The 20007-nt window shown below is 44.8% G+C and overlaps 1 protein-coding gene across 4 annotated transcripts in view; it reads left to right on the forward strand.

Moving 5' to 3' along the window:
* The first annotated feature begins 691 nt into the window (after positions 1–691).
* The window catches only part of Osbpl3 (oxysterol binding protein like 3), a 160028-nt gene continuing 140712 nt past the window's right edge, over positions 692–20007 (forward strand). For 3 of the 4 annotated variants that reach the window (XM_051202783.1, XM_051202785.1, XM_051202786.1), the window contains exon 1: positions 693–1017. The gene's annotated coding sequence lies outside the window, so the exon portion shown is untranslated. Of the gene's footprint in view, positions 1018–20007 lie in introns of all 4 variants that reach the window. The other variant, XM_051202784.1, reaches the window with a different exon arrangement.

A 20007-nucleotide genomic window follows, 5' to 3' on the forward strand; every position in this document is an offset into this window, starting at 1 on the left:
TCTGCAAATTGACCTCTAATTATCAGTGGCTGGCATCCAAGCTAGGATTCCAGCAAGTGGGCAGTAATGTCGGATAGGTCTGGCCGTGTAGCCAGAGACTCCTGCTTTTTAATCGCCAACTACATTGCATCTTCTTTCCTGGCCCTTGTACGGGGGCTGTAAGAACAAAACACTCCTCACTCCTCTACTGTGCCCCCGCACCATTCTGCACAACTGCTTCAGGAGGCCGAGTCCAGTGTCTGAACTCAGTCTTCCACTCCAATTCTCCTCAACATCGTATGCCTAACGCCCTCGGCTGAGCCATATCCTCAGGCTTCTCAGTGGTCAAGTGATCCTCTCCTGTTGGACTACTTTAGTTCCCTGGAATCTTCCTTCTTAAAACAGCTCCTCCAGCGCGTACCTTACCTCCTAGTCATTCAATAAACATTTACTGAGAGTCTGTCGGGCGAACACTGCCCCGGGATGCCTGAAGCTGCTGCCCCGCCTAGCCACACCTACCATCACCCTCGGCTCCTCTACACGCCCTGAACCCTGGGTGGCGTCACGGAATCCGCGTGCAGCTTCCAAGGGCAGCGTCCCACCGCCTTTCCCCAGATGACTCCTGATTGGTGGGAGTGGGAGCCACTCTGCTGAGCCCCCCCCTTCCGTGTTGCTCCTCCCTCAAGGAAGACACAGGCTCCTCCTCCTAGCTCCCTCCCCTTGCTCCAGCTCCTCAGCTAATCACCCCGCGGCGCGCGCCCTAAAGTTCTGGGCAAAGTACTGAGAACTGGTCGCGGGATCGCACGCCCGCCAGTGGCAGAGGACCAGGGACCTCCGCGCCAGGAAAGCTGGTGCGCAGCGCTGCTTCCGCCCACCATCTGTCGGCGAGTGGAGCTCGGCGCCCCAGTCTCCTGCGGTTGGTGCTGGAACTGCCGTCGGCTGAGCCTTGCAGGGACCCGAGAAGCCGAGTTTGTGTCCTTCCCGGTCTGAAGCCTGCACTGGGGAACCACGCAGCGTCCACAGCTGCGGAAAGCTCAGGTGAGCAGCAGGGCGTCCGCCGGGGTGGTGTTGAGGTGTGGTGGATGCCCGGGGAAGGTCCAGGCGCGCTGCCAGTCTAGGGTCCCGAATATGTCTTTGCTGCTCCTGGTTAGTCCCGCCCCACCGGGCAGCCCTGAGACTCGAAGGTCGTCTGCGGTGTCGGACCCAATTTTCTGGGAGGGAGCATCCTGATTCTGCTCACGCTGAACCTGTACCCCTCAGTGACAGCCCAGCCGGGATGGACCGGGAGAAGGAGGGGAGCGCGGGAGCCTGTATGCGGGTGCAGGAGGATGCCCTGCAGTGGAGCTGTCCCGGGCACAGCCTGGTATCACGCCGGGGCGGGAGGTACAGGAAACCTGCTTAATTGGTCCAGGAGGGAGGCTTTACCACATACATCCGCGAGCTGGGCCCGGGCGGTACAGGGCAGGTGCCTCTCTCTCAGGTCTCACCAGACAGGTCGCCTTGCTCCAAGGTGTCTGCCCTGGGGACCAAGAATACCCTCCCCTTGGGGCTTCAGGAGCCCAGCGGGCGTTTGCTGCCCCTGGCGTCACCCGTGGCATTGCCTTGTGTCCTTCAGACACTTCTGAACCAGCCGTGCACCTCCTTGACTGTTGGCTCTGAGTGGGATGTAAAGTTGTCTGTCACCTTGTGTTTGGGAACTGCACTGGGGTGTTTGAGTCCCCTTGGGTGTCGCAGTGCTCTAGGTTCTGATTACTGGTTGAGGACATTTGGGTACTGTATTTTACACTGTAGCTGCAAAAGATGAATTTCAGAGACACATATACATAGGTCTGACTTTTGGCCGTCCACATCCCACACTAAAAGTATCATACCAGAGGACCTCTTTCTGGCCACCGAAGACATCAGTCAGGCCGACGGCAGTGCTTCCAAGCTAAATGTTCATCCTGTCCATCAGCTGCACATTGTCCTGTTTAGATCTCTTTACAGAGCTGAAAGCTGTCTGGGATGATCTTGTTTTTCCAACTGCCCGCCTCCTTCTGCTGCTAGGATGCAGGTCCTCCAAAAGTGGAGGGTTGGTTCTATTCCTCATTCTTAGTGTTGAGAACTCAGCCTACCACACTTCAGGGCCACAATACACACTTATGGAATGAATGAATGTAAGCTTCTCCGTGGTTATGAGAATATTTATTTCACAGCTGGTTTTGATTATCATCGTTTTCCTTTTTTATTTGTAAAATTAATAAATGGCAATAACTACTGCTGTTGCACTTCCAATAATCATCAACGTATTGGTTGGGAGCTCTGTATAGATTGCATCATTGTACATTACAGTAGTCTGATTAGGTTTTTTAAATCCTTTTTTTTAAAAAAAAGATTTATTTGTGTGTGTATTCACAAACCTCTGCTTGTGCATACAGGTTGGTGGTTAGAGGACTTTAGTAGTGAGTTTTCTTTCTCTCTCTCCACTGTGGGATCCAGGGATCAAACTCTGGGTAATCGGGATTGGTAACAACACTGACTTTTACTCTATGAACCATCTCTCTGACCCAAGTTAGACATTTTTTAGTGAATTGGAAATTTGGGCTCATGTGGATTAACTTATTGCTCCAAGGCAAACATGATTCTAGGACTATGATTCTAGGCTGTTTTTCTCATGTGTTAGGTTACTTCTAAGAGCTGAAAATATGATTTCTACTTTTACAGCCAATGGACATGTTGCTCAGCTGAAAGAGTTGCTGTTTTAGCCCTGAGATCTGTTTTCAGTAATGACTAATAGTTGTAGGCCAGATACTACCAGAGTGCACAGGACATCTTATGTCCTAATCTTCACCATCTTGACAGGCTTCACCACCCAGGGAAACTGCAGCTGAGTTCAGGAATTTGCCTGGGGTCAGTAGTAATTCCCAGAGCTCTTCATTATCTTTCTACTCTAAATCCTTAGCTCCTTCCACTATACTCTGATGTCTCTTGTCTCGCTATTTACTCAATGTTAACGCAGTGATGCAGCTCACTGGTAAAATGCTCAAATGATATCTGAGGCAGGGCTGTAAGCTTTGTGGTGCCGGCCTCAAATTGACCCAGGTATACTATTTCTGAATGGTGGAGGCTCTCACAGCCATTGATTTTTGTGGTTGAGTATACGGTTTCTGGGCTTGGTTGATCGGGGGCTTTTAATAGGGGAGGAAAGGAAATCCTGCTTTCAACCAAACCCAAAAAGAAATCAGGCTGTTTCTAGTCAATGAGCTTGGAGTGGCAATGCTTTTCGTCTTGTTAGGAAAGTGCTGGAAATATGGGTAGTCCCTTTCTGCTCAGACCTAGAGACCACTCACCCCAGAAGGCTCTGCAGGGACTTTTCCATAAAATAAGGGTATTTCTGCTCTTTCCACCTTTGCATGACACTGAGGGTGTGGAGAGGCTTGGAAAGAGATGGTATGGTTGCCTCCTAATGGGCCAGTGGCAAAGAGGACAGGCAGAGGGACATAGGCATCCCCATTTCCTCTTCGTTCTGTGTCTAGCCAGTTCTGGGGCAGTAAGGCGTTTCTCCCTGCATGAGGGTCTGGATAACCCATCATGTGATTTATAATGAGCTCCTTGGCAGGACTATCTTTTCTTAATTGACATTTCCGTTTGGAGAGCTCCAGGGAGGGCTGGATTAGACTGCCCCTGGAAGTGAGGTTGTGAGGTGTCAGGGACTGTGGGAGCTATTAAGCTGGAAAGCTTTCCATTCATAATTGAGAGCTGTACAGTTTTTCTGCAAACTCCCATTCTGTCTAAATCCACTTATTCATCAGCTTTCTGGCCTTCTCTAGAAACTTCTGTTTCTTCTTCTCAGTTACAACTGTTCAGATCACATTCCTGCTCCCTCCACCCTTGTCGCAGGTCTTTGCTGGGTTGCAGTGCCTTAGTTCAGGCTTTTCACTCTGCCTTAACTTTGCCTACAGGTGTATTTTCCCTTCTCCTGTCTACCATGTGCAGCAAGGCAGATTCTTTAAGAACTGTCATTATTGTAGTGTTAACACATTCTTGGGTGGCTTTTACAGTTACAAACAATATTGGTTACAGCAGTGGCTTTGAACTTAGGTGCAGAGAGTACTGTCATGAGGAGGTGCTGGCCATGCATCACCTCTATCCATCATAAAAGCCACATCAAAGCAGGTGAGTTATACTTCAGGGACAAGGTGAGTCTAGGAAATGCTCAGTCAATTTGATTCTAATAAAATGTTGGAGCTGAGAGTCAAACCCCAGCTCCCTTTCAGTTAATGTAGACTCCTTAGGCTAACTCAAGGTTTGCGATGGTAGGTTCAGCCTTGGCTTTCACTTCAGCATTCCTGACCTGTGTGGTGTCACCAGAGCATCTGTCTGGTCTTGCCCATGTATGCCTATTGCCTTCAGCGCTCTCTCACTGCTTTGCTCTGGAAGAACCTAGATCTTTCGAGTCTCAGCTCAGAAACTACTTCTAGAAGCATAATCTCTGCAAACCCAAACTGTCAGAGCACATAGAAAACAAAAACTAAAACAAGGCAGGGTCTAACTATGCATCTCTGGCTGGCCTAGAGCTCTTTGTGTAGACCAGGCTCTTTGTGTAGACTCAGTGTTCCACCTGCCTCTGCCTGCTGAGTGCTGAGATCAAAGCTTGTGCCACTGTGACTAGCCGTGTCAAAACTGTTTTTTTTTTTAAAAGTGCGAATGAGCTCCCAGTTCCTTTTATATCTCCTGGCCCTTCCATCCCCTTGCTTTCTTCCCCACTTTTTGCATTTAAATGTGCTGCCCCTTTCAGACTTTATTTATATTATTATTATTAATTATTGTGTGCATGCATGGAGTATTTGTGTATGTTCATGCAGGAACACATGCATATCTGTCTCTCTGTTGCTGTGGGTACTGGGGATCCTAACTCATGACTTCATGTTTGCAGTGAGCACTTTGCCATCTCCCTAGTTCCCTTTCCCAGATTTTAAATGTCTTGAAGGCAAAGGGAGCGGATTATTCTTGTTTCTATCCTTGACATAAGGATCTGGTGTCCTATTGACAGAAAATACTCAATTAAAACATTAAACAATTACATTTGGTTACATTACATTATATTTTAAAAAGCACTTGGAATGTGCTGTTTTATTTTATTTATTTATTTTTAATGCAGGGTGTTGTTTTATGGCTCCAGGTTGAACTTAACCATTTCCTTGCCTCTCTTTGCTAAGTGCTGGAATTATGGGCATGAGCCATCCTGCCCAGACCTATTTTCTAGTATTTGAGTCATAATACTTTAATGCCCTTATAAGTTTATGCCAAAGCAACAGAAGAGCTAGTGAAATCCCTGGGAAGCACCTGTTTGAGCACTCCCCATTTAAGGCCACAAAGGGAATCATAAATTCTTATATATAACAAACACTGTAGGATAAATACCATGTATGAAATGCACACGGTTTTTTCATGTCTGTGCTAATGCTGTTGTTATTGAAAACCCATTACAGGGTCTGTGAGATGGCTCACTTGACAAAATGTTTGTCTTGGAGCCCTAAGGACCTCCGTTTCATTCCTAGAACACTGGTGTTTGCAATCCTATACTGGGGAGGCAGAGACAATTGGATCCTGGGGCTTGATGGCTATCCTACATAGGTTATCTCCTGGATTCCATACATGTACACACATATACTTGAACTGGCACACATGTATGCCTGCACACACACACACACACACACACACACACACACACACACCAGTTATTTTGGAATTCATTCTATCTTTTTGTGGAATTTTATTACCAACGAATATTTCAGAGTTTAATAAGATTTCAGAGGCTGGTCTGAATCAGGTCCAGCCCCGTCCAACCTTATAGCTCACCAGTGATCACTTGAACTGCTGAGTGACAGCGCCCCATTGCTAGGGCCATGCTGGAAAGGGATCTTTTGTATTATTCTTCATGATCATCCCTCCTTATCTGTGTTTACCCTCCTCATGATTAGTCATGGCTCCCATTTCAGTGTAGACACAGCATCCAGGAAGCCTTCCTCTGCCTCCTTCAAATCAAATTGGAGTTGGGGAATGCTTGCCTTCTTATCATGTACTGTGCCTATGCATTTTATATGCAGCCATTACTATTCTGCTGTGTGAATCTTACTCACTTGTCTGAAGTCTTTATCTAAACCACTGCTTCTCATTTGGCCTTAGTTACAATGATTTAGGGATCCCAAAATAAAGTCCTCTGGTTAAAATGTCTGAATCAAGTGGCTTAGAGTGAAGAGAATTGGTGACAAGTATTGTTGTTTTTTTTAAGCAGTTTTGTCATTTTGTGTTAAATCTGGATGATATGGTATAAATGCATTGTATGTGTGTAGCACATTTGGCTACTGCTTTAAAAAAACAACTATGAGGTCATAATTCATGTGTGGTGGCTTGAATAAAAAATGCCCTTATAGGCTCATAGTGGCACTGTTAGGTATGGTCTTGTTGGTGTAGATGTGGCTTTGTTTGGAGGAAGTGTGCTTCTTGGGGTAGGCGCTGGGGTTTCAGAAGCTCAAGCCAGGCCCAGTCTCTTTCTTCCTGCTGCCTGTCAATCAAGATATAGAACTCTCAACTCCTCCAGCACTGTGTCTGCCTATGTGCCACGTGCTTCCCACCATGATGATAATGGACTAAACCTCTGAAACTATGAGCTAGCTCTAATTAAATGCTTTCCTATATAAGAGTTGTGGTGGTCATGGTGTGTCTTTACAGCAATAGAAACTTTAACTAAGACACCGTCATACAACCATTATTCATATATCACGCAATTCATTCATTTAAGGTACACAATGTAATGGCTCCTAGTATATGCACATAATTGTGAAACTATCACCATGATGGATTTTAGGACACTTCATTACCCCTATTTTGTATATGTGTGGACTCACCTGGTATGTAAAGGAAGACACACAACCTGTGATCTTTTGATTCTGACTTCTTTCATCCAGGAGTTTGTTTTTAGGGTTCATCCCTGGGGTGGCAATGGTGAATGCTTCATTTTATTTTTTCACTGCTTAAACATGAGGTTAGGTATAATGCCTCAGTACTCAGGAGGTAGAGGCAGGCAGATTTCTGTGAGTTCTAGGCCATCTAGGTTTACATAATAAGACCTTCTTTCAAACAGATGAACCCCACCATATTGTATGTATTTACCATGCTTTATTAACTATTTGCCAGTTGGAGGAGCTGGTGGATTTTGATAACATCCCTGAGCTCTGCTCATACGCACTAGTAACTCAATGGCAATGCCCTTTGCATCTTGATGCTACACTGTGTGATATGAGATGGATGCATAGAAGCATCTGGATGATAAATTTTTTTTACTGACACTGTCATATTGGGGTCCTCACAGTATCCTGTGGTGCTGGGGACCTAACACAAGGCCTTTGAGGACTAACAATGTTCTACCTCTGAGCTTACAAACCTCAGCTTGATTATCTAGACACCAAATCAAAAAACCAAAGGTTAACAGAGAGAGCTAATGAAGGAGATGTGAACACAGATGCAGTACTACACCTTCTGGCATTTGGGTGGGAAGTGTAGAGGAAATGAGCTACCCAGAGAATGGTTGATGGCTGCTGAAGCTGGGCGGCATGCTTCTGGGGATGGTTTTTGTGTCTGCACTGTCCACTGGGCAGCCACTGGCCATATGTGGCTACTGAACACTTATATTATGGCTAGTACTTAGCAAGATGTGTCGTTTGTGTAAATTCTGAAGACTGAGTATGAAAAGAATGTAAGAATATCTCAGAAGGATTTTTTATTGCTTACATGTAAAATTATAATATTCCAGACATATTAGGACATAGATTCAATGCAGCTATACATTTTTATGTTTAAATATATACATTCATATAATAATATATTAAGAAAAACCAGAGACATCTGAAGTTTTTAAAAAAGCATAGAGTAGAACATTTGTAAAGTCCCTCTTATGTGGGAAGTTTGGGGGTTACAGATTCATTTCCAGGTGTTTTGCAGAGGCCTCCAGCAGGCAGTATGACTGTGGCATTATACACTCATGTGAAAATCGAAAATTCTACAGTGCATGGATTAGTAGCCCGAGAGGCTAGAATTGCTTCTTTAGCTATTTACCAGATTCTTTTGGGGTTGATGAACTGTTTTCTTCATTTTGGAAGAACATAAGAACACAATTGGTGATATTATAGTTTCTGATCACATGACTTATTCTCCTGAGTTGAGTTTTTCCCAGACCTGGTTTCTAATGGCCTCTACTGAGCATAAGCAGAGTATGATGTTAAAGGATAATAATGGGATGCTTTAAAGCTGAGAAGTCTGTTTCTTTCCTGCGAAATTTAGATAGATGAAAACTCTGTCATGGTCTAGATGTCTGTTTACTTGTGGAATGAGAGGGGAGATGGTGCATTCAGTTTTTGGAGGAGGTGTGGGCCAGATGAATACCCCTGGAGGAGTCATCTACTTGCTGAGAGTGGCCCTGAATGGGAAAATCGCGACTTTCAGTCCAGTTGCTGAGGTTCCCAGGGAGGAGCCAGGAGAGGATCGCAGACTCTCAATATCCGTAGTTTGCTATTATTTTATTTTTCCTTTTTTTTTTTTTTTTTTTTTTTTTTTTGTTAAAATGCTGAAATTAGTTTTTGCAATGTTGGGCAGGCTAAGAGCTTTCCTCAACAGACCATTTCTCCACTCACATGTTAAAGCATGGTATAGTAAGAATTTCCAATCCAGTGTCCTGTGCTTCTATCAAATATACTAATATTCATAAGAAATGTAAATTAAAGTTTAAATCTTCTAAGACAAACATCCCTTCTGCATCATCAGTATTGGGCAATGAGCCGCAATGCTCAGAGGCAAAACTAAATAACCTATGTAATTTTAATTTCACCAATGTCAATAAACTCGAAGTAGATGCCTCTCTGGAGTTAAAGCCTGAAGTAAGATTATGTTCATTCATTTCACAAGTATTTGTCAATCTCATTCCAAGTACCAGACACCATACTGGAAACAGGATGTGGTGGGGGATTAGCAGTAGAATCTACCTTCAGGACTCTAGAAGAGGATGTAGACATTAAACAGAGAATTCATTAATTACCATGGTGATACATGGCTCAAAGAGAAAGAGTCTGGATTTTAATTGGGACCCTGGGGAGAAAAGTTCTATTTTCCTGTGGGTCATGATTCAGGCTGCAAAGATCTGAGCGAAGAGAAAAGAGAGAGTGGCTGGGGAATCCCCCTGGGAGAAGGAGATGTGCAAAGTCCTGCCCTTTCGTGTCTTCCAGGTTGCGGGAGGCCACATGGAACTGGGGAGAAAGGGTTGAATTTCTCTCTCTGATGCTATGCACTGATTTGCTTGTTTACTAACGGGGATCGAGTCCAAAGTTGAGTTTCTGTTACCTTTGTAACTGAATCCGAACATGATCTAACAACCTGGCAATGGATATAGCCTCAAAGTAGCTTAGAAGCAGTTTCTGGCTCTCATTCAAGTGTAGCTTATTTGTCCTGGATCTGAGATGAGTTGGGGATATTTATTAGTTACTTTTCTCATTGCTGTGACAAAATTCCTGACCAGAAGCAAGTTAAGGCAGGAAAGGTTTGTTTTGGCTGATGGTTTAAGGGAAACAGTAATGGTGCACAGATTAAGATACACAGGATGAGGATAAAATATGGGCTACATATTTTATTCTGGGAGAAGTCACTTACATGAGACCTGCAAGTTCTGGCTCCAAGGATCCACACCCAGGCTGCTCTGAGTGACCCAACTGGAACCAAGAGAGCAAGCCTGTCCTGGACCCCAAACCAAATACCCCACACTCACATACAAACCCAAATGGGCGTGGTCAATGCTACAGGTGAAGCTGGGTGGCTCTCTCACTACAAAGCAGTCCATCACCCTGGGGAAGGCATGGTGGTGGGAGCATGCTGGCCATGTTGTATCCACAATCAGGAGGCAGACAGGGATAGATGCTGGTGCTTAGCTCACATTCTCCTATTTAGTCCTGAACCTCAGGTTATTAGAGGTCTTTCCCTCCTCAGTCAAACCTCTCTAGAAATGCCCTCACAGACAGTCAGAAATGTGTCTCCTAAGGGGCTCCAAATCCAACCAAGCTGACCATGAAGATGAACATCATAGGCTAGTTGAAGGCTTGAAAGCCTAGTGAGGAAGCCTGCTTGGTTTTGTGCTCACAGGTTCAGAACAGTTTTCAGCTGTTTTCTTGAATATGTAGACACAGAAGCCTTGTTTCCTTTGGAGCTTGGGTATCACTAGAGAAGGACCCAGGCTGCCATTTGAGGTGCTGATGACCACAAAGAACAGACAGCAATGGCACTTAGCGACTGTGGATGAGCTGTGTGTCAGAGAAAAGTATTTGGTTCTGGTAGAGGTCAAAGGCTGGGACATGGTGGTCACAGTAGGAGGAGTTGAAGAAATATTATCAAAATATTTTTTAAAATTAGTTTGATAGTTCCTGGGGATAGGGGCTGGTAGTGGAGGTTGAGAAAGAAGGCAAAGATGATTCTGGAGGGAAGCAATAAAGCTAGAATCTATGTCCTATCTTATACCAAAATCAGTTCCAGAGAAAATGAGGTAGAATCCCACTTTAGTATTTAATGGAGATAGAAAATCCTTCCCAGATGCAAAACAAACTCAGAAGCTATCAAGTAAAAGGCTGATTCATCTGAATGCATATCATTTTTCTTTTCCAGATCCAATCTTTTTAGTTATGTCAAAAGACAACAGAAATTTTAGGGAAGTAGTAACAATTTATACAACACAGATGTACTTTTATCAGTATATAAAGAGCTCCAACAAATCTATGAGAAAGGCTAGTTACTATGGAGGTGAAGAATATGAGTGTATCGCTCATAAAACTGTACAGAGATGACAAACACACTAAGCAAAAACACAAAAGAAGAAATGTGAATGAAAGCCTTAGTAACGTGCTATTTCCCACATGCCAGGTTGGTCTACCTTACACAGCATGGTAGCACTGTTGTGGACCTGAGAAAATATGTGCTCAAGTACTGGTTGGAAGTTTGAACTAGTCTCTGTTCTATGATCTGTCAAAATCACAAATATGTGTACTCTGAATTAGCAGCTATGATTCTAGGAGTTTTATTGGACCAATATAAGACTTATTGTTAAGTTATAATACAAGCAACATGTAGAATACATGGATGTGTGGCATATATAGAATATCAACAAAGGGATTGCATGTTAGCTATTGGGTAAAAATGCATGCCTATGTAGTATATTTTCTATGTGTCTATGCAGATAAGTATACATACATTTACACATGTATACATACACAAAGCTGATGGGCCACAGTCGGCCTCCAGGGCATGTAAGTTTCTTCCCAGGTTCTTGCTTTTGACCTGTGCTGACACATGAATTACTGTGGGAATAGGTACACCATGGAGGTCGACAAGCTTGGCAAGTCAGGGTGTTTTTCCATAAGGCTGGTTGGTAAACATTTACTTTTCTCCCTATGTATATACAAATATAAAATATCTTGAAGGGTATATGCCAGATTCCCCCCAGGATGAGTTACTTATCTTAAACTGACTACAAAGTAACCAGAAAGTACCTGCAGACTTTCAATTCCAAGAATCGATGTCATTTATGTCAGGGAAAGCACGCTCTCTAAGGGTGCTTCTGGTATCCAGCCTAGCTGGCCTTTTCAGCATGGATATGGCCAGTGGCAACTTGAAAGAGAGGCAAAGTCTGTGATCATATCTGGGCCAGTAGTTCTGTGCATATTGTGACCGCTGAGGAGGTTTCTAAGAGTCATCCAACCTGTATACCCTCAGGCCCACCCCAGGAGGAAAGGGAGGATGTATGATGGTACCTTGGGACTCTAAGCCAAAAGGTGGGTAGTGTTATGATAAATGCGCGTGGGGAACCTTGGCGGATTCCATGGTGGGCGAGGGACAAACACGCCAGACAGGACAGAGCTTAAGTGAGAAGTTTTATTAGAAAGGAGAGGGAAAGGGTAAGGAAGGAAAGAGAAAAGAGGTAAAGGGACACAGAGAGAGGACAGTAGAGAAGAAGGAGACAGGAAAAGTCCTGTAAGTCCCAGGGGAACAGCAGGAAATGGAAGCGGGTGAGGGGAGGGGGAGGAGCAGGAAAGAGAGCTTAAGTGGGAGGAGGTCTTTTCTTTTAAAGAGGTCCTTTGCATCTGGGCTGACCAGGGTACTGCCTGAGTGCATTCTGCCAGGTGACAGGGGCAGGCCAGCATAATGCCTGAATCCATACAGGTAGGGGAAAGATAAGCAGCCACACCGATGATGATGATACTCATTTCCTTTCTGGAATAGCTACTAAAAAGGGGACGATGCCCTTTGTATTTACGGAAAGAGCATCACCACATTTAATTCTGACAGCTACCTTGTAGGTGGGATTATGTTTCCATGATACTTCTTGAGGAGGGTAAGTGTAAACAGGACAGATCTGCTGGAGTGGATGCTGATAGCATAGCCTCAGAGCAGGGTACAGTGTCAGGGAATGGAGAAGTAAGCAGAGAGAATTACATTCAGGTGAATGGAGTGACGAGCTTAAGTTCTGTGGCTGGAAGGAAGGAATTGAAAGGAACCCCAGGTGTGCGTGGCTGTTCAATTCTCTGCCAGCTGGAGACCCACCATATGCTTTGAACAAGGGGTTATGTATTCACCATAAGACTGGCAGTCAGATGCAAAGGTTAAACAGTACATTCCTGGGGTACTTGTTATGTGTCCACTGTGGGGAAGAGAGACTGTAGAAGGCAGAAAAATCATAAACAGTGAGACAGATGATGCAGTGGCCCATAGAACAAAGGCTTGTACACATTTTGTCTCTTGGTGTTGTATTGCTTTGTTTGAGACAGGGTCTCACTATGTAGCCTGGGCTGGCCTGGAACTCACTCTGGCCCTATAATTCACAGAGATCCATCTGCCCTTGCCTTCTGAGTGCTGGGATTAAAGGTGTAGGCCAGCACAGGCAGCCAGTCTCTTGGTGTTTGATGGAAGCTTTATTTGTATATTTGTTTGTGTTTTTATGTGAGAGTAACTTAAATAGAAGAGAGGCTTTTTTTCTAGAACATTCTACATGGGGATAAGCAAAGTTTGGTGAATGGTGATTTATTGACAAATTTATGTGCATGGTTTGTTTATGAATTGTATCGTTTTGTTTGTTTGTTTGGTTGGTTGGTTTTTTCGAGGCAGGGTTTCTCTGTGTAGCTTTGGAGCTTGTCCTGGAACTTGCTTTGTAGACCAGGTTGATCTTGAACTCACAGAGATCTGTGTGCCTCTTCCTCCCAAGTGTTGGGATTAAAGGCGTGCACCACCACCACCCCGCTATGAATTGTGTCGTTTAAGTTAAGCTGCAGCCACATCCACAGACATTCACTGCCTCTGTCCTTGGGAGAGGGAGGCTGGTACCAGAGACTTTCATCTTACAAGTGTGCATCCTCACATAGTGTAAAACCTGTCCCACTTAGGCTCCATAGCCTAGTGTGATCTTGAGCTTTTACATGCATCATTAAGGGGTCATTTCAGTAATAGCATGTCAGAGAAAAGATATAGGTTGTAGCCAAAACAAGATTCAGTAAAGGACTGCATGTAAGAACTTAATTGCTACAAAAACTGAAGGTAGCTTACTCCTGACTGGAAATTCCTGTTTTTCTAGTCTTTGGTCCCAGGGCTAGAAGAGCCTTGATGAGGGCTCAGAAGCCTCTCTGCTTCTTTAGCACCTGTTAGTCTTATTTTCATAATGCAGAAAAGATGTAGGTGGACACTTTCGTAAGATAGCTGCCTTTTCTAACTCAGGGATGACACTCTGCTTTACAAATGTTGGGATCAGAGGACAGAATTTGTATTTCCTCTGTAAAATGTGATGTGGGACTACAACAGATGCTGAGACTCTCCTTTACTGCCGAACTGTCCCAGGCTACCTGTGCTCTATCTAGGAGATGAGGTCCTGATTAGCATCCACTGAGATTTAGCAAGTCATGGTCCCACCCACACCCTAGGTACTGAGCACTGCTTCTCTTTAGCTAACTGTGTGAAAGAGCTAAAGGAAACAAGAACCTGATGACTGCAAGCTGGGCAAAGGACCCAGCTAGAGGAGGGGAGGTATGTGACTAGGAAACAGTGATAAGTTTCTAAGCCCTGGCACTACTGGAATGCCTAATTGAAATATTGATTGTGGGGCTCTGTTGTATTAACAGTTTCCTCTGAGACAGAAACGTTCCTTCTGCAGGGAAGCTCCTTAGGCCAAAGGTAGACAAATCAAACTAACTTCAGGAAGTCCCTGAAACTGACCAGATTTACTAGGCCCCTCCCTGCCAGAGTAAACAATTAATGCTGGGAGTCCCTCTCAAACAGAAATGAAGCAAGCTGCAAAGAAGATTCTCAAAGGAGAAAAGTTACAAAGAAGATCCTGCTACCAGGAAGAAGTTTAAACCAGAGTCTCTTGGAAAGGACTCTCTACAGTCTGTTGAGCTGTCTGCAGGCTATGCAATAAATTCCAGGCTTTCCAGCTTTTGTGAACTGTCACCCATACTGGGGTGGACCTTGATGATGCAGATGTTTGAGTCATTTCTGCTGCTGTAAGTAATCCCTCACCCATATTACTATAAGTAACCCCAATAAAACTCATTGGTTCACCAAGTTGGACTTTGGTCTGTTATGGGATACCTGTCAGGGGCGAATAGATATATGTGTTGGTCTCCCCAGGGAAAGTTTTGTCAAACAATAGTCATACCTCTGACTTGCAGATTTAGTGGGGCAGGGACCATAATTGGTGCCTGAACAGGGACCTGATAGAACAAAGATGAGTTGGGGGAAGAGTGAGAGCATAGACCTAGATGAGGAGAGCAAGGCAGTTACGGAGGCTGAGAAGCCTGAAGTGAGAGCTCCCACGGAGGAAATTACAATACAGTTGCTATCTCCTGTGTGGTGTGTGCTCCTCTGCCTGCCTTCTATCACAGCAACTGCATGGGTCTTGCTATGGGTAGTGAGATGTGCACCTAAGGCTGAGTCCTCAGGCGTAGGAGTGGCAGTAATCCCACGATGGCCTTCTTCATCTGTGTGGTCTGGGGTGGCATGCCTGATGGATGAGTGGGGTCCACTCGTGAATATGGAGATAACCTGAAAACAGTCGAACATTTAGAGGAGAATTTTACAGTCTTTGAGATTATACAGCAAGAGTTAAGGCATCAGTGGAGGTTGCCTGGCTTCTGTTGTGTGTAGTTAGCAATTCACCTGAGGGTTGGGATGGCAGTGGTAGCAAGAACTTGTTTGTACAAGGGATCAATTTAACAAGAAAGGGAGATATCGCCAGTATCCTTTGTGTTGGCTTCTGATTTTGCAACTAAATTAGATGAAGAAGAGGATGAGAGAGAGGTGGTAAAAGCCATTAAAGATACCCTTCAAGTCTAACCTTCGGTAGAAAAAAAACAAAAAACAAAACAAAAAAAAAAAAAAAAAAAAAAAAAAAAAAAAAAAAGAGAAAAATCTGTAATGCATTGTGCAGATGGGGGCTTTAACAGGTCTAAAGCAAGAAACTAGTGTGATCAGGAAATTCTCAGCACTTGAACTGCTGGAATCTGGGGATGGAATCTGGAGAGACTTTTAAACAAGCAGCTAAAGAGTCTGTCACAGCTTGGCTTGTGAGGTCTTGGGACATGGGAGTGGATGGCATCAGTCTGGCTGCTGTGGAGACAGGAAAACTGAATTATGTAACTTCCCATCTCTAAGACAAAGGCTGCATAACCTGAGACAGTATGAAGAAAATCAGTCCCTAATGAACTGGCTTAACAAAGACATTAACAACACTTGGTTATGTCCATCTGAAGTCCCCATAAGTATCAGGAACTAGAGGGTCACAGAGGAGGAATGGACGCCATTGAGGAAACTAGGGAAGCTGTGTTTGAGCTCAGTTCACTGGGTCAAATAAAACTATGTTCATAGAGGAGTTAAAGAAAAGGCTGAGCCTGCAAGGAGCTCAACACTAGTATGCAGCTTTAGTGCCTTTGCCCAGTCCTCTGGTGGGGCAAGACTCTTATAAAGTAGGAACTTATAAGTAAGACTACTTATAAAGTAGGCTTTGGCAGATTTCAGTGACTCAGACCAACATGTAGAGACAGTTCACAAAGTGGTAGAGCAACCTAGAGGAGACAGTGACATGGTCAAGCAGAGGAAGGAGTCTGTCTGGGTTCCTCGGGGACAAATGTAACAGGATTTGAACTGAGCTGGAGTTCCTAAGGAAAACGCTGATAGAAGCCACAATGTGTGCTGAGAAGCTTCTGCCTGAGAATCAGTTCAGAGGGCATCCTTGACAAAATACGGGTGAAGGAGATCAAGCCTGCCCCAGGGTAGTAATCCCCCAGACTAAGGAGGCCACATTTCCCTCCAGCAAAGGGTTATGCTAGGGGGACAGATGGTTTGCCCAGTCAGGAACTCCCCCAACATCAGGTATGGTGAATGGGCAGGCTAGAGGGATGTGCCAACCCAGGCCACTCTTACCCAGGGAACCAGCAGGTGCAGCAGAGCCACATTCACCTTTGACCCTAAATACATCTGAGCAGATAAAGTCAGACCCACTGAGTTTGTCAGGTGTGGGGAAATGTAGGGAGGTTCCCAGGAAGAACTCCAGGATATGGAAACACAATGGCTCATAGGGAAGGAGTGAGGATTACAGAGAGCTGTTTAAGACAGCACCTCCTGTTCATGCTTGTGCCCAACCTCGATCTGTGGAGGAAGCCACTGATACAAATGAATTGAAACTTTCCATTCTGCATTAGAGCTTGCTTGCGTTCAACGTTCATAACTTATTAGTTGTGATCGTCTGGATCAACTGATGCTTTGAGAATGCCTCACCATTGTCTTTATTATGGGCTGGTGGTCCAGGACATGCCTTGTCCTGCTCATGCTCTGGAAATGGTTTTGTTGTATAGACATTGCTAACCTTTGAGTGTTTTGCAGATTTGGAAAGCCAAGGGAGAGACAACCATGTACAATGGTGCTTCCACCTACGTTACAATCCTACCATGGCTGGGTTAACTAACTAGAAGGAAACATGGGTTGTTAAAGCAATAGCTACAGAGTTTAAATCCAAAAGGTGTGCCTTATATGGGTTGAAGACACTCTCAGCAGTCATAAGTTCATTTAATGAAAGCCCCAGTGCTATCTCCTTATGAGTTGTTAGTCAAGGAGGTCCTTGAGGTCCCATAAGCCATAAAGGCTGTTGCTATTGCTGTTGGTCATATGCCAGAACTAGATGGTAAGACCCTGTTGCTGGAGATATGCATGTCCATACTTTGGCTATAGGATATGAAGAAATTAAGCCGGGACTGAACTAGAAACTCCTACCCTCCTGACTGGCTTTTATAGTGCTAGAGGGGGCCATGTAGGCTGCTGGCAGGGAACTGTCACCTACTTTCCTGCTTGGCTATGACTATTGTTATATTGTTATACTTGGCTTGGCTATTGTTAAAATACTGACATGCAAGTCAGGATGTGCCTGCTTGTGCAATAGTAGCTTGGCTGTTGTGGTGAGACCAACAGCCTTCTGACTGGGTTTAAGGCCCACTCTACAAGCAGGGTGCAAGCCTGGTATTGTAAGCCAGAACAAAACCTGTCACATCCCCTTCTAAACATGTGATTTATGCCCATAGATCACTGCTATTGCCAGTCTCAACTCATAACCACTGGGGAAGCACTTGAATTCAAGTGACTGTTACTGTGATATGTTGCCATAGGTGGACATCCACAGTCAACCCCTCCAAGGCTCAGGGTCATTGCCAAAGAGGGGCAGAAAGAATGTAAGAGCAGGAGGAAGGGTAGGGTATGACAATTTCTTCCTAGACTGAAAGCGTTTCACTTTGCAGGGAAGCTTCTTGTCTGTCCTTCCTTCTTCCAAGCTTCCACGGGAGGGGGTGAGCAGGCTCCCTGTGCCACACACTTCCTCTGCGGTGATACATTGTGCTGCCACCGGCTCAAAAGCAAATGTGCCAAGTGACTGGAAACTTTTCTGCCTTTTCTGTTGCTTTTCTTCCCGCCCCCAATATTACTGGAAAATTGTCTAACAGTGTGCTGGCTAGTCACTCCCTCCCTCCCTCCCTCCCTGCCTTCCTCGCTCCCTCCCTCCCTTCCTCGCCTCAACAGGTGAGGAAAATTGGCTTGAGGATAGATGAATGACTCACTCCAGGGGTGAATGGCTGTGGGGTGTGGACTTTGTTACTTCCAGTAACACCTTCCTTCCACATGGCCCTGCAGCCCAGGAAGACATAGAGCTTCTTGCTCTGAAAACATGCAGCCTTAACTATGTTTGTGTGCTTTAATCATGCTCTTCCCACACCAAAAAAAAAAACAAAAAAACAAAAAAAAATATTTAATTTTAGAATGGTTATGAGCAATAGAAGAGTGTGGCCATAGTGCAGAGAGCTCTTATCTGCCCCAACCACGTTTTTCTGGGTAGTAATGTCTTCATGTTATCAAACCAATGAGCTGGTGCTGGCATAGAAATACTGAGTGTCCTTTTGCTGTTCTAGTGTTCCTACCAGGTTTCCAGATTACGTTAAATTGCTGTGTCTCCTGGGCTGGGCTCCTCTTATCTGGCATAGCTCTCAGATGTCTTAGTGTGTTTTGTGCTGCTATAACTGGAAAATCTTAGGTTATTTATTTATTTACTTACTTTAAATTTCATTTTAGCTGTAGAGGTGTTTATCCATGTAAAAGCTGTATGTAGTGATACATATAGTCCCAGAGCTTTAGAGGAAAGACAGGCAGATCCCTAGGGTTTATTGACCATCCTGCCAGCTCCATGTGCAGTGAGATACCCTGCCTCAAAAATTAAGATGGAGAGCAAAGGAGGAAGTCATCTGCTATCAACCTCTGTTCTGTACATATGTGTGCACACATACACACACGTCTGTATACATACACACAAGTGTGCATATGTATAAAGAGGAGAAATTTATCCTTGTATAATTTTGGGCAGCCCGGATACCCAGGATCAAGGTGCTGCCATCTGATGTGGCCTTACTGTGCTCTCACACTGTGGAAGGACAAGCCAGAGAATCTACTTGGAAATCTGTAAAACAGTCCATTCACAACGGTTGTGTTTCATGATCAAACAGCTCCCACGTCCCACCCTCCATGATTTGAGAGGGGTGTCTGTGTTTTATGGAATGGCCACCACTGGTCTGGTGATGCTTATGTGTTTGAGGAGAAAGGCTCACAGAGGTCAAGTGGCTTTCTCAATACATCCTGTGGAGGCTATGTGCTACCATGGAGTGCATTTCTGTGCCTGGTGCATTCTGAGGGTGTGGAGACCTGTTTTGCCTTCTAGAGGGTAGAGGATCTGGCTAAGTGTCCTGGCATTTGTCTGTATGGGAGATTTTTCTTTCCTGTTTATTTTTTTATTCCATCACTCAGTACTAACTTACTACACATCACTGTGAACACATGGGTGTTTTCTACTTGAGGTTATAATCCAGGAGCACTGGGTTTGCTATTTCTGAGTTCCAGCCATGGGGAACTTCATCAGCTGGCTCCCAGTTGCTTTTGATGAAGTCCATCCTGAGACTTTCCTTACCAGTGTCCTTTCTGGTGCTCCAGGGTTACCTGTGTACTCTCTGTCTCCCCCAGAGTCATCTGGCTGTAAAGTTGGTCCTGGTTCATCAAGTCCACTTTATCACCCACATCTGGATCATGACCCCCAGTGACAATCACTGCTCTGTCTGTACCCATCCCCATGTTAAAGAGTTTTTATCCCCATGAAAACTGGACCTCTGAAAGAGGCAGCCTATCTAAGACCACTCCCAGGTGGCCAGGGCTACATCCTCCGCATACCTGTGTATCGGCTGATGTTTCTATTGCGGTCCAGGTTCAGCATAGCACCGCCCCATCCAGATCATTGTGTGAGCCAATCAGATACGAATTCTCCTGCATGTGCCCAAGGCAGGGTCAACAGAGGTACTGGCATGGTCTGTGTGGAGGCTGCTGACACAGATCTGTGCTCTCTAGCCTGAAGAGGATTTTGTAATGTGAACTTGTTGTAAACACACAGAC

This window comes from Phodopus roborovskii, unplaced genomic scaffold, assembly GCF_943737965.1.
Source record: "Phodopus roborovskii unplaced genomic scaffold, PHOROB, whole genome shotgun sequence".
NCBI lineage: Eukaryota > Metazoa > Chordata > Mammalia > Rodentia > Cricetidae > Phodopus > Phodopus roborovskii.